The 12,765-nt window shown below is 39.3% G+C and overlaps 1 long non-coding RNA gene across 6 annotated transcripts in view; it reads right to left on the reverse strand.

Annotated features, from left to right (window-relative positions):
• LOC131400768 (uncharacterized) overlaps nucleotides 1-12,765 on the reverse strand; it is a 70,769-nt gene that overhangs the window by 30,632 nt on the left and 27,372 nt on the right. For 2 of the 6 annotated variants that reach the window (XR_009217445.1, XR_009217446.1), the window contains exons 4-5: nucleotides 633-696; nucleotides 345-451 (exon numbers count right to left, since the gene is read on the reverse strand). This is a non-coding gene — a long non-coding RNA (uncharacterized LOC131400768). Of the gene's footprint in view, nucleotides 1-211; nucleotides 452-632; nucleotides 697-4,617; nucleotides 4,763-12,765 lie in introns of those variants that run through there. The other 4 variants (XR_009217443.1, XR_009217442.1, XR_009217444.1 and 1 more) reach the window with 3 other exon arrangements.

The following is a 12,765-nucleotide window of genomic DNA, read 5'->3' on the forward strand; positions in this document are numbered from 1 at the left end:
ATTGAATGCAAATAATAATAGCAATAATCAGCACGGCAATACAGGCTTGCTTTCTTTGTTACCCTTATCCATCAGATTTTAGAAATGTTTGAGCTTTCAAGTCTTCCAATGGTATAGGATTTTTGTCAGTGTGCAAAGAATTCTCTAAATTTGGGTTACATTTTTCCAAAATCTATTAAAAATCTTTAATCGAAGTATTCAACAAGTGGAGAACCAAAATATTTAAGCTTTTAACAAATTTTAGTAATTGAAATAAAGCTTGCAGACAGAAGTCATTAAAACCTAGCCATACAAATGCAAGAGAAAAACCAAACAAAATAAATATGAGGCCTCAGATCACATACCTGATTTAACTTTGAGATTCTATTACTGTATTTTGGGATATCTTGTTGTGGGAAGGTCCTTTGGATGGCACTCCTATTATTAATTGTATAAATCCATATAGTCTTCTCTAAATGAATTCAAATTGATAAAATTTACAATTTTGCAGCATCTAAATTTGGTGACATTCAAAAGAATCATAAAAAAGAGACAATTTTTTGGATAAGTTTTGTCTTGTAAAATATTTGCGGAAGATACCTGGTGGCAAAACGATAGTACCTGTAAAAAACTATTTGGGCTTAGATACTTACACTTTTCAATATCCACAAAAATAGAGATGAAAGTGTCCCCCATTTAGCAGAATTTGCTCAGAATCTGTAAAGAAAGTAAATTCTCAATTAAAAAACTGATGGTTTTTTAGTGATAAAGAGTTGATTGATACACCAGCAATTTCAAATTATCAACCACAAAAATGCAACTTTAAAGAAAATTACAGCCAATTTTATGAAAAAATAATTGAAAACAATAAAACCATATAAAATGAATTCTTTAGATAAACATCAGCAACACAATCTTAAAGAAGAGATACAGCTAAGAAACTGGTAAAAATGTGTAAATTACAAATATTGAATAATGTTGTAACTGAGACTAATATAATGTATGTCAATTATACCTCAATAAAACAATATGTAAATATATACAAGAATAATTGCTCTGCTTCTGTTATTTTTTAATGTCAAAATTATCAATACAAAACTGTAGGCTGGTCCCATAGCATAGTGGTTAAGTTTCCGCACTCCACTTTGGCGGCCCGGGTTCACAGGTTCAGATCCTGGGCATGGACATACACCACTCATCAGCCATGCTGTGGCAGCGACCCACAAACAAAATAGGGGAAGATTGCCAACAGATGTTAGTTCAGGGCTAATCTTCCTCAAGCAAAAAGAAAGAGGAAGATTGGCAATGGACGTTAGCTCAGGGCAAATCTTCCTCAGCAAAAGAAAAAGTGTTTTCTTTTTGCTTTAATGTATGCACATATATATTACTTTTATTTATGAAAGATTTTATTTCTAGTAAAACTATTTTTAGATCCATCGATGTAACAAAACCAAATCATTGATCAATAAATAAATATTTCATTTATTTTAGACCTTCCCCTTTTTACTTTGAAAGCGTCCTGGTCTGGACTACAAGTTACATGGTTACTCTAGTTATAATTGTATGATTTATGCTTTCACAGGGCTTTCTAATATAGTTGTATTAAAATAAGAGAAGCTTTGATGCTATCATATGAGGGGCAGAAGAGATGCTCAATTTTCACTCAGCACAACAGATCTTTTTTTTCTCTCTTTTTTGCCTGATAGCTTCAGGGAGCAGGTTTTGATGTTATATCATTCTGTTAATTATATTTCTCATTCCTTCCCACTATGCTCCATTTTAATGATGCTCAAGGAAAGTTTCTCACTCCGGAGTACCCAGGGCCTCTTCTGGTAAAGGTTGCTAAGGATATTTGCCCTAGGCTAGCACAGTGCTCCTTTCCCAAGTGGTCACACCCAGCATGACCCACTCAACTTTATTTAGCTCAAGTCCTGAACCAGAAAAGCCAGTTAGAGAAAGCCAACAGCTATTCCCTACATCTCTCCTTTCTTTCTCTTCCCTCTCCCCACCATCTTTAATAAGATGTGCTTTTACCACAGGAAGTAAAAAAGCAATAAAACCCTTTTGTCATTGAATTATAAATAGGGAAGTGTCCTTCTTCATTAATTAATGGTTTTTGAACTGAAATTTTTTACAGTCAAATTGGTTATTATTTTTGTTTGTTCTTATTAAATCCCCACTTCAATTAATTCCCAGCACGTGGGCAGCTGCTGCATAATATTTTGAAAATGAAGTGACCTGGATCACTGCAATGGGAGAAGTGAAGCACGCTTTCATACTTTTGTTGTTTCTATTTTTACAATTGTAATGATCATTTATGTGTTTCTGTGGCTGCTGTTCTAGAGTGTTTCCATTTTTATCCTGTTTGTTAGTTAGGGTAATGCTAGTTGCCCTGAAATCACATAGGTTTAAACAATCAAAGCTGATTGCCCTCTCAAATAAAGTCCAGTCAACTGGAGGTTGGGGATGTGGGTTGGGTCTCTGCTCCACAGAGTATCTCAGGGACTCAGGCTGACAAAGACTTCACCACCTTAGAGTAGAGGATCACATGGGAAGTCATAATGAGTAAAGCCTGAAAGTGAGCCACACAGCTTCCACCTATATTCCACTGGCCAGAGCTCAGTCAAACCTAACTGTACCTAACAGCAAGGGAAGCTGGGAAATGTAGTCCAGCTGTGTGTCTAGGAGGAGAAAAACCTCTGGTGAACAGCTCACTAGTTCTGCCACAAACTGATTAGACATAGTCACTGTAGTCATTAGAACCTCAAATCAGGCTGAATGAAAGCTTTTTGAGGAATAAATCTTAAAATATAAGCTCACTGCCAAATGCACATTGTGAGTGCTTGTTAAATGCTGCAAATTGCCTTCAATTACCAGGGGAAATGATAATTCATTATAAGTAGTCACATAACTTGTTTAGGGACTGAAGAAGTTTGTCTCTGAAGAGAATGTGTGATTCAGATCACTTCTTTATCTCACTACTTTTGAGTATTTATGTGACCGCCCATACACATTGACTGCCCACTTGAAAACAACTAGCAGACTTATGGTCCTATGCTTCAGCCTTGCTAAACCTCTGGAACAAATTTTACACATAATTACATAGTGTCGAAATCTGGTGCTCTTTGGAATTGCTTGTCTACAACTTCACAGCAAAATGGAGTTCTCTAACATAAGTTTGAAACTGCTTGCAACTGCAATGATAATTTCACAAAATCTATTTGTATTTTGCAAATGCCTTGCAATCATAGCTATTCCTTCACCATCTTTGACAGAATTTCCATTCTCGTTTTACAAGTGAGGCAGCAAATGGAGCTCAAAGGTTCTCATTGTTTTACTGTCCTAAACTGGGTTTCCTCTCCTGTATCTTATCTATCTACCTACCTGTCTATCTATCTATCTATCTATCTACCTACCTACCTATCTATCTACCTACTTATCTATCTATCTGTCTATCTATCTATATCATTTATTTATTTTTTCCAGCTTTATTGAAGTACAATTGACAAATAAAATTATAATATATTTAAAATGTACAATGTGATGATTTGATATATGTATACATTGTGAAATGATTACCACAATCAAGTTCATTAACATATCTACCACCTCACATGGTTACCTTTTTTCCCTTTTTCTTTTTGGTGAGAATGCTTAAGATCTACCCTCTTAGCAGATTTCAAGTATACAACAGAGAATTATTAACTATAGTCACCATGCTGTATATTAGATTCTCAGAATTTGTTTATTTTATATTTGAAAGTTTGTACCCTTTGACCAACATCACCCCATTTCCCCCAACCCCTAGCCCCTGGCAACCACCATTCTATTCTCTGTTTCTATGAGTTCAACGTTTTTTTTTTTTTTTTAGATTCCACATATAAGTGATACCATATGGTATTTGTCTTTCTGTATTTGGTTTATTTAACTAAGCATAATGCCCTCCAGATTCATCCATGTTGTTGCAAATGGCAGAATTTCCTTCTTTTTCACTGCTGAATAATATTATATACATATATACACCATACTTTCTATATCCATTCATCCATCAACAGACACTTAGGTTGTTTCTATAGCTTGGCTATTATGAGTAATGCTGCAATGAACATGGGGGCCTCAGATATCTCTTCGAGATAGTGATTTCCTTTCCTTTGTATCTATATCCAAAAGTGGAATTGCTGGATCATATGGTAGTTCTATTTTTAATTTTTTGAGGAACCTCCATACTACTTTCCATTGTGGCTGTACCAGTTTACATTCCCACCAACAGTGCATGAGGGTTCCCTTTGCTCCACATCCTCAGCCAATATTCATTTCTTGTCTTTTTGATAATAGGCATACTCATTTATTCATTTATGCATCCATTCCTCACTTCCCTATTGAGCAGGTAGCATGTGCTGGGGACTGTTTTAGGTGCTAAGGATCCCGTGATGGACAAGATAGACAAAGTCTGTCCCCTCATGGAACTTCCATTCCAGTGGGGAAGACACTCAATAAGCAGATAGATGGATGGATGGATAGATGATAGATAGATAGATAGATAGATAGATAGATAGATAGATAGATAGATAGAAGTAGATAGGTGTCAGTGGAGCTTCTAGACTAAGACAGACTAGGAAGAAGATCCTGGCCACTCACTTCGGAAAAAATTGGCCACAAAAACTCTATGAAGAACAGTGGAGTATTGTCTGATATAGCACCGGAAGGTGAGAGGATGGTGCAAAAAGGCTGGGCAGGGTTCCACTCTGCTGTCCACAGGGTCACTGGGAGTCAGAATCCACTCGACGGCACTAACAACAACAACAAAATTATATTTTTATATATAGCACATATATATTAATTGTAACATGTATACATAACAATGATATATATTATATCACTGGCAAAGCCAATTTTGTGACTCTTCCTGCCTCAGCAACAGCCCTATGTTAGCACTCACAGTCTGCCTCTGCCCTTGTAATATTCAGTACCTTGGAAAATTCCCACTGAGGGTGAATAAAAGGGCTGCAGAATAGTAAAAGGTAACAAAGTCAAGTTCATTAATGACTGGAATACAAATACAAGTGTTGCATTAGGCCATTTTTTTATTATATTATTTTAGAATTGCATCCCTCCTCCTTCCCTGCCCAAAACAAGACTCCAAGGTCCCAGGTTGTTGCTGTCAAGTTATTTCTTCTTTTCCCATCACATGAACACAAATTTGTAGAATTCTAAAGGCCCTGACAGATCATCTTCTCTTACCACGTTATTTTACAAATGACGAGAGTTGGTTCAGAAAGATGAAGCAATTTGCCCAAGATTACAGAAGTGGTTGGGGGAAAAGCTGGACTAGATTCCAGTTCTAGTTTTACATCCCTCAGAGGGCACAACAGTGAATAACAATCTATTTTATAATACTAATGAGAAAAGGCTGGCAGACTCAGCTACATAAAGTGCGACTTTGAGGTTGTAAACCAGAAAATTGAAAAGTCCATTCGAAAGTCCTTTCCTTTTCTTTCTTTCTCTGCATGCTTCTTTTAAGGAGGGAGTTGGATTTTCTTCACAAAGTTGAGTGACTTTCTGACATAGTCGGAAAACTGAATCTGAGCTGAAAATTGAAAAAACAAGACACCTGAGAAAAAGAAATTGCAATCAGTACAGTCTCCCTAAACACAGGCCAGCTGACGTTTTTCTAAGCCCTGCCCTCATAATGATTAAAATATTCAACAATTTACAAGTTAGGTAAGAGGAAGTAAATTTCTAAGCAACACATGAGAAAACTGTTCTAAAGATCAAAAAGTACAAATTAAAATATCAAGATATCATTTTTTTAAACCTGTAAACACACCAGGAGTGTTTCTAAGGATAATCCTCAGCTCTTATGAGGGTTGGTGAGATGCAAACACTTAGGCATCACTGGCGAGTGGGTGTATATATTTGTACAACCATTCTGAAAGGCTTTTTTTAGAAAAATACACCAGGAGCCCTGAAATGTTCATGTCCTTTGACTCAAAAATACACTTCTGGGGCCAGCCTGGTGGCATAGTGGTTAAGTTCTCACACTCTGCTTCAGTGGCCTGGGGTTCGCGGGTTCGAATCCCAGGTGCTGACCTACACACCACTTATCAAGCCATGCTGTGGCAGGGGTCCCACATATAAAGTAGAGGAAGATGAGCACAGATGTTATCCCAGGGCCAATCTTCCTCAGCAAAAAGAGGAGGATTGGCAACAGATGTTAGCTCAGGGCTAATCTTCCTCACCAAAAAAAAAATACACTTCTAAGAATTGGTCCTAAGGAGATAATCAGAGATCCAACTAAAGAGTTATATGCAAGGACACTCGTCACTGTGCTGTTCATGATGGTAATATATATATAAAACAGACTAAACAACAAACAGAAAAAGCTATAAGTAAATAAAGTATGGTATATCTATCACATGGATTTTTCAATGATTATTAACAATATGGGAGAGAAAGCTCATAATATAAAGTCAGATCAGAGATTCTCAACTGGAGGTGATGCTGCCTACTGTGGGAGATCAAAATTTGGCCACCCTGAAATATATCTCTTTACCTTGATTGTTTTCTCTGAAGGACGTTTGACCTCCCCCACTAAGTGCCTAAAGAATTTGACATGGTGGCTCCTTCCTGGAACAGATCTTCCATCTGATGGCTGTAATATAATGTAAAATAGATGTTACAATAGGAAAGGCACCAACAAGCCCATCTTATCAGAAATTCTGTCTCTCTGGCCACATTCTCTGGATGGCCCTGCGAGGAGTTGCCAGACAAACATTTACATTTATAAGGGAAATCTCCATTTGTAAAGGTATCTCCCTCTCTGTCTTGGGAAGAGGAGGGATGACCTCATTTCTAGAAACTTATCAATGTGGAAGGTGAGGTCTTAAATCTGCATAATAACCTTACCCTTGTTTACAGTGCTTTAGTGGTAATCTCCTGTAACTGACACCCCCCACCCCCAACATCCTCCTTTGTCTTTAGAAGAAGATGGTATTTAAGATGAGAATTTCTGCTATTGTGTAGAGAAACGCAGTGTCCCTGCTTTCTCCCGTGTATACATGTTATTAAACTTGGTATTATTTTCTCCTGCTAACCTGTCTTGTTGATTATTTGGCCAGCCAAAAGAACCTTAAGGGAAAGGGCAGAGGGAGATTCTCCCTCTCCCCCGACAATACCATATCCATCAAGGTCATGTTAGAAAACAAATGGCACACTCAAAGTGGGCAATTTGAGGAAAGTTTAACAATGAGCTATTCACAAAGATGAAGGCAGAGTGTATGAAAACCACAAGGGATAGTGTAGGACCCCAGGTCTAGTAACAGCAGGGAGCTGAGACCACCACTAGTTCCCAAGGGGAAAGAGTGTGGGGTGGTTTACTGAACTCTGAAGCAAGAAGGAGAGAGTCACAGGGAGAAGGCTCCAGATAGGAGTTGGGATTTCTGTCCACAGACGCAGCCAGCTGTACGTGACCCAGCATAATGTGACCCAGGGAATAAATACCGTAACCCCACTCTCCTTCCTTCCTCTAATCACCTGTGGGTGGGCCTCACTGGCCAAACCAAACCAGAAGTTAAAGGGTGTGTTAGTCAGCATTCTCCAGAGAAACAGAACCTATATTTAAAGAGAGAGAAAGAGAGAGAGATTACTTTTAAGGAATTGACTTATGCAATTGGGGCGTGGGGGTTGATATTGCAATCTTGAGATAGAATTTCTTCTTCAGGAAACCTCGGTTTTTGCTCCTAAGGCCTTCAACTGACTGGATGTGGCCCACCCACATTATGGAGGATAATCTGCTTTACTTAAAGTATACTGATAGATGTTAACCACATCTACAAAATACCTTCACAGCAACATCTAGATTCATGTTTGTTTAAATAAGTGGGTAATATAGCCCAGCCAAGTTGACACATAAAACCAACCATGATGGAGGTCCAGGGAGACCTATTGATGTGGTTCATACAGGTCAGCCCTCCTCGTGAGCACATAGCACAGTGGAGGAGGGTTGAGGGAGGACCTAGAGGAGCAAAGAGTAGACAGAAGCTATCCAGCACCGTTTTAATAGCAAAAGTGTTCCATGGTAAAATAAATTTGAGAAACACTGAGTGAAACAAAGTTTAACCAATTACTTTCCTGGTAAAATGAAAAGGGGAGGCATTCTGAACAAGAGAGGTGAAATGTTCAAAGGCTCACAGGTTAATAGATGGGGGTAAATGTGCACTATGGGTGGGAAGAGTAAATGGGCTTATGTAGCTGGGAAGTGTAAGTGCGCTTATGTAGGATGTGTAAGTGGAGTGGGGCAGGCCAGGGGGCCATTAAGCCAAGGGCTTACAGGCTGAGGACTTTAGAGTATATAATTAGGAGGTCTCATTTTATTCAAGTGGTAATTGAGAGTTATTCTGGGCTTCTTAGAATGGGAGTGGCCTAATCCAAATAAAAGCTGTAGAAAGTATTCATGCTGCTATGTGTAGGATGCACTGGAATAAAGACAAGAAACGAAGAAGCCAGAAAGGAGGCAGATGGTGCCCTGTGGATCTAAGATGGCCATTGATTATTATGGGATTATGGTGGGAATGAAAAGGAAGCAGGAGGGCCAGGAAAGTTTCCAGAGGAAAAACTGCTTAGTGGCAGGCTTGAAGTAGAAAGTAAAGGAGGGAGATAATTCTAAAGTTGGGAAGTAATTATAATGTTATTTCATCATAATTAAAGATCTAAGACACTCATATAGTCTATCCAAATCTAATCAGCAATGAGTTCTTTCATCCCAAACAAAAATTAGAGGATGCTTTATGTGAGAGGTTGAAACGACACAACGCCCATCCATTCCATTGTGCCACTGGAGAGCCACTTCTTACAATAATATAATAATTGGGACTGAAATTGCAGAAGCTTCTTGAGGAAAAAACTCAAAAAAGAATAAACTCATAATGAGAAACAATCAGTGTAGCTAAAGAAAACTGTGGAAGGATTGTGTTAACAGATGCAATAGGAGAGTATCTTTCATTACTGCAATTGATGACGAGCTCCACACTTCAGCAGGCAAAGAATCAGGAACCATGGAAGAAATGCAATGTGTATTTTTTTCCACAAAGTATTGATCTCCCATCCTGGTAACTGAGCCTTTTGGGGAAAATACATAAAGCTGTGTCCCATTCTCCATCACAGCCTCCAATGAGGACACAGGTAAAGCCTCGCTCTCTCCAACCACCCAACCTGCCACAATGGACAGAGGAGAAGGTTCTGACCCACACCATTGCCCAAAGGAATGAACATGGGTCTTGGAATTGGATGATACAGGCCCTGGCTCTGCCACTTGAGTCATTTCACCTTTCTGAATCTGCTTCCCCATCCCCCTTTTAAAATGGAGATGACTACCTTAGAGTGACAACATGATTAAACAAAATAATGTAAATAAAAACATTTTATGGTCTGAAAAATATAATCCAATCTATGGTATTATTATTCATTGGGGTGCTTTTGCTATGAGCAGTCACCCCAAACTCTGTTGTCCCCACTTGGGTAAAAAGGGGCATTAGAAGCTCTGGACTTGGGGGCACTGAGAGCCACGGCAAGGTGCCATCCATAGACAGATTCTTTAGGGTTCCCAATGAGTGGGAGAAAAGCACCTATCGCCCAGAACTTGGTCTCCTCTCTTATTTCTTTCTGGTTGCCATGGAAATCCCTAGTCATACTTTCAAGGATTCCTTGAACCTGCCATTTTGACTGTAATAGGGACAGAAAAATTGGCTTTAATATAGTTAGAATTAAATACTTCTATTACTTGCTTTTACAGAATTTTTCTGCCATTTAATAAAGAAGAAAGCAAACAGCAGTAATTTTCTCGAAAGGTCAGTGAACGAGAACATATGGGTAATTTCTCCTCTCTCAGAATGGCTTGATCTTGCCCGATAAAATACCATCTCTCCTGAGTAAGAAGTTACCATTTTCCCAGAAGATGTGGCAGAAAATTAGAAAATGCCAGCTGTAATGGCAGTTCCCTTTACAGATGGCTTGATATCAAGAAGGAACCATTAGCTGTGTCCTCCTGCCACAGTCGTTAAAGAGTAGGAGGGATCCAAGACCCGGAAGTTACCACTGATATCAAGGTAGTCTGGTCAGCGAACCATGTTAGCAACTCCAAAGGATCAATGAAATTGAGAGTGTAGGCTTCAAAGACTATGGATGTGATAACACAATGATAGCTCACGTTTATTGAGCTCTTACAATGTGGGCTATGCACCGTGCCAAGCTCCTTCTCTGCATCAGCTCCTTGAATCTTCATGAAAATATCATACAGTGTTATTATTGCCTCCATTCTACAAACAAGGAACCAGAGGTTTAGGGAGTTAATTAAACAGCCCAAGCCCTTGAAGATAATAGGAGCAAAGCCACCATACCAGTATGTATAGGTATAATAAGAATCCCAAGGTCAAAGCAGCCTGTCCATAAATTCAGATTGATTATCATCAGCATGTCAGAGTTCTTGCATTTAACTCTTCTTGCTCACACATACCCTCCAAAAAATCCTCCTATCCCAAAATATCACTAACAGTCTTCAAAGGATGCCTCTCTTATGCCCATAGACCAGCTTGTCAGCCACGGACAGTACTTGGCATCCTCTCAGTCCTTTCTCTCCCCTTCAGTTCCCGGCATCCGTGTCCTTGCAAATGCAGCCACTAGGGGGAGCCTCAATGCTGCCACGGCTGATGGACATCTTGGAACACCCTTGACCATGTCTCCTCGTAGTCCCAGAGCTAACAGTTTTGAACATGCCAGAGTGGTCTTGGGTGCCATGGAGAAGTGGGGACACTGACTCTCGTCCTTTCACAGTGATGTCCATTGTCACCTGAACCCTGAAGCAGCTCATCCAGTGTCTGGTTCTCCCCTTCTTCATAAGGATTCAAAATTTGACCCTCCCTTCCTGGTTTTCACAGTCTCTTCCCCTTGCCTCGGGCACAAAAGCAAACACAACAGGACAGAACATTGAAGGCAGTTTATGCTAGGTTGTTTTCAGGAACACCTTTCATAATTCAAACTTCTATAACTCCAGAATAATTTTCTCATAGGACTGACAAAGAATAGTATCATGTAGTTCTGTTTATCAGCTGCCATAGCAATAGCATAGAGTTTTCAGTTCACTCAGTCCACCAGCTTAAGCATATGTGATTATGGATTTTTTTTCTCATTTGGGGAGGTTCACATTGTTTCAAATTTTGTTCCAGAAATGAGACTTTGTAAGTATATTTAGCTCACATTATTTCATATTTACATAATCCAAATTCACAAAAGCCTATATTAATATGTGAATACTTCAGTCCTTCTCACTTTCCCCCCATTTCTAAAAGGGAAGAAGTCTTACTTAAAGTTAAGTGCCAAGTTTCTCCTGGGGTGTATGGAATCTGGGTAATGAAATGATTCTCAGAGAAATAAAAACAGATTATGGACCCCAGAAGCCCAAATATATCATGGATGGTCAGATGCAGGGAGCACAAGCTTTTAGGAAGGTATCACTGTGCATGAACAACATAGGAATGCAAAAGAGGAAGTGAATGAGGGTGTATCACAGCGATGAGGGGAGAGTTCAGGTGAGAGGACAAGAGCGAGGTTTCTAGCTGTATACTTGAGTGGGAAGTCACAGTCAAGAGACAGAAGAGACATGCATTTGGTTTCAGGGAAGAATTTTCAAAGACTAAAGAGAAAATGGGAAGAGAACATTTTATGTTTTCATGAGCCACTTCCAGAAAGTGAGTTCTTAGGAGCACCACTGCAGGGCATACAATAAAGATGTCTAAAGAAAATGCTCTTTTAAACTTTGCTAGCATGAAGAATTTACTCTCCTGTTGGCATTTTTTTCAAGAAACTGAACACAGATGTGAATTGCTGTCAGTTGTGTTTTTCTGCCACAATGCTGTTTCTTTGAAAGCAACACTGTTCAGAGACTGAGCCACATGGGGCCCCAGGTGCATTCAGGTTATACAAAGTAATAAAGAACTCCCTCCCTTTTCAGGAAAAAAAAATGACCCTCAGGCATATCACACACATAAACAGATACCAGGCAAGGTCACCAACCTCTGAATCTTAGTTTGATCTGAACTGGGACATATGCCACAAAAGTTGAGTGCCATCTAGAATCAGGATTATCTTCCTTCCTACTAGCAGGCATGTCTAAAATATTCAGACCCGTTCAAATACTCTGGATTTTTCACAGCAGATGCTGGCAAGGGATTTATGCTTTCTGGGTAGTTTTAGATATGCATATGTTCATATCCTTGTTTTCTTCTCTTGTTCTCATCTTGGGGCCATAAAGTCAAATTTTATAGCTCTTACTCCACTCTATTAAGGAATCTATCCCATCCCTCATTTAAAATGGGATAAAAATCATCTCATATGACTGCTCCTATCAGTTAGCTTTTGCTGTGTAACCAACCACCCCAAAACCTAGTGGTTTAAAACAACTATCATTTATTTCACTCAAGATTCTGGGAGTTGGCTAGTTGTTCTTCTGATCAGGACTGACTCAGTCGATCCCTGTTGGACTTCTGTGTGCATCTGGAGTAGGCTGGCAGACAGTTGATGGCTGGATGATCTAAGGTGGTCTCATTCATATGTTTGGCAGTTGGCATGCTGCAGTGACAGGTCCACATGTCTTTCATCATTCAGCAGGATCACCTGGGTTCCTTCACATAGTGGTCACAGGGTTCCAGGACAAGCAAAAGCAGAAGCTGCATGGCCTCTTGATGCCTAGGTTTGGAACTCACTTGATGTTACTTCTGCCACTTTCCATTGGTC

This window comes from Diceros bicornis, chromosome X, assembly GCF_020826845.1.
Source record: "Diceros bicornis minor isolate mBicDic1 chromosome X, mDicBic1.mat.cur, whole genome shotgun sequence".
Taxonomy (NCBI): domain Eukaryota; kingdom Metazoa; phylum Chordata; class Mammalia; order Perissodactyla; family Rhinocerotidae; genus Diceros; species Diceros bicornis.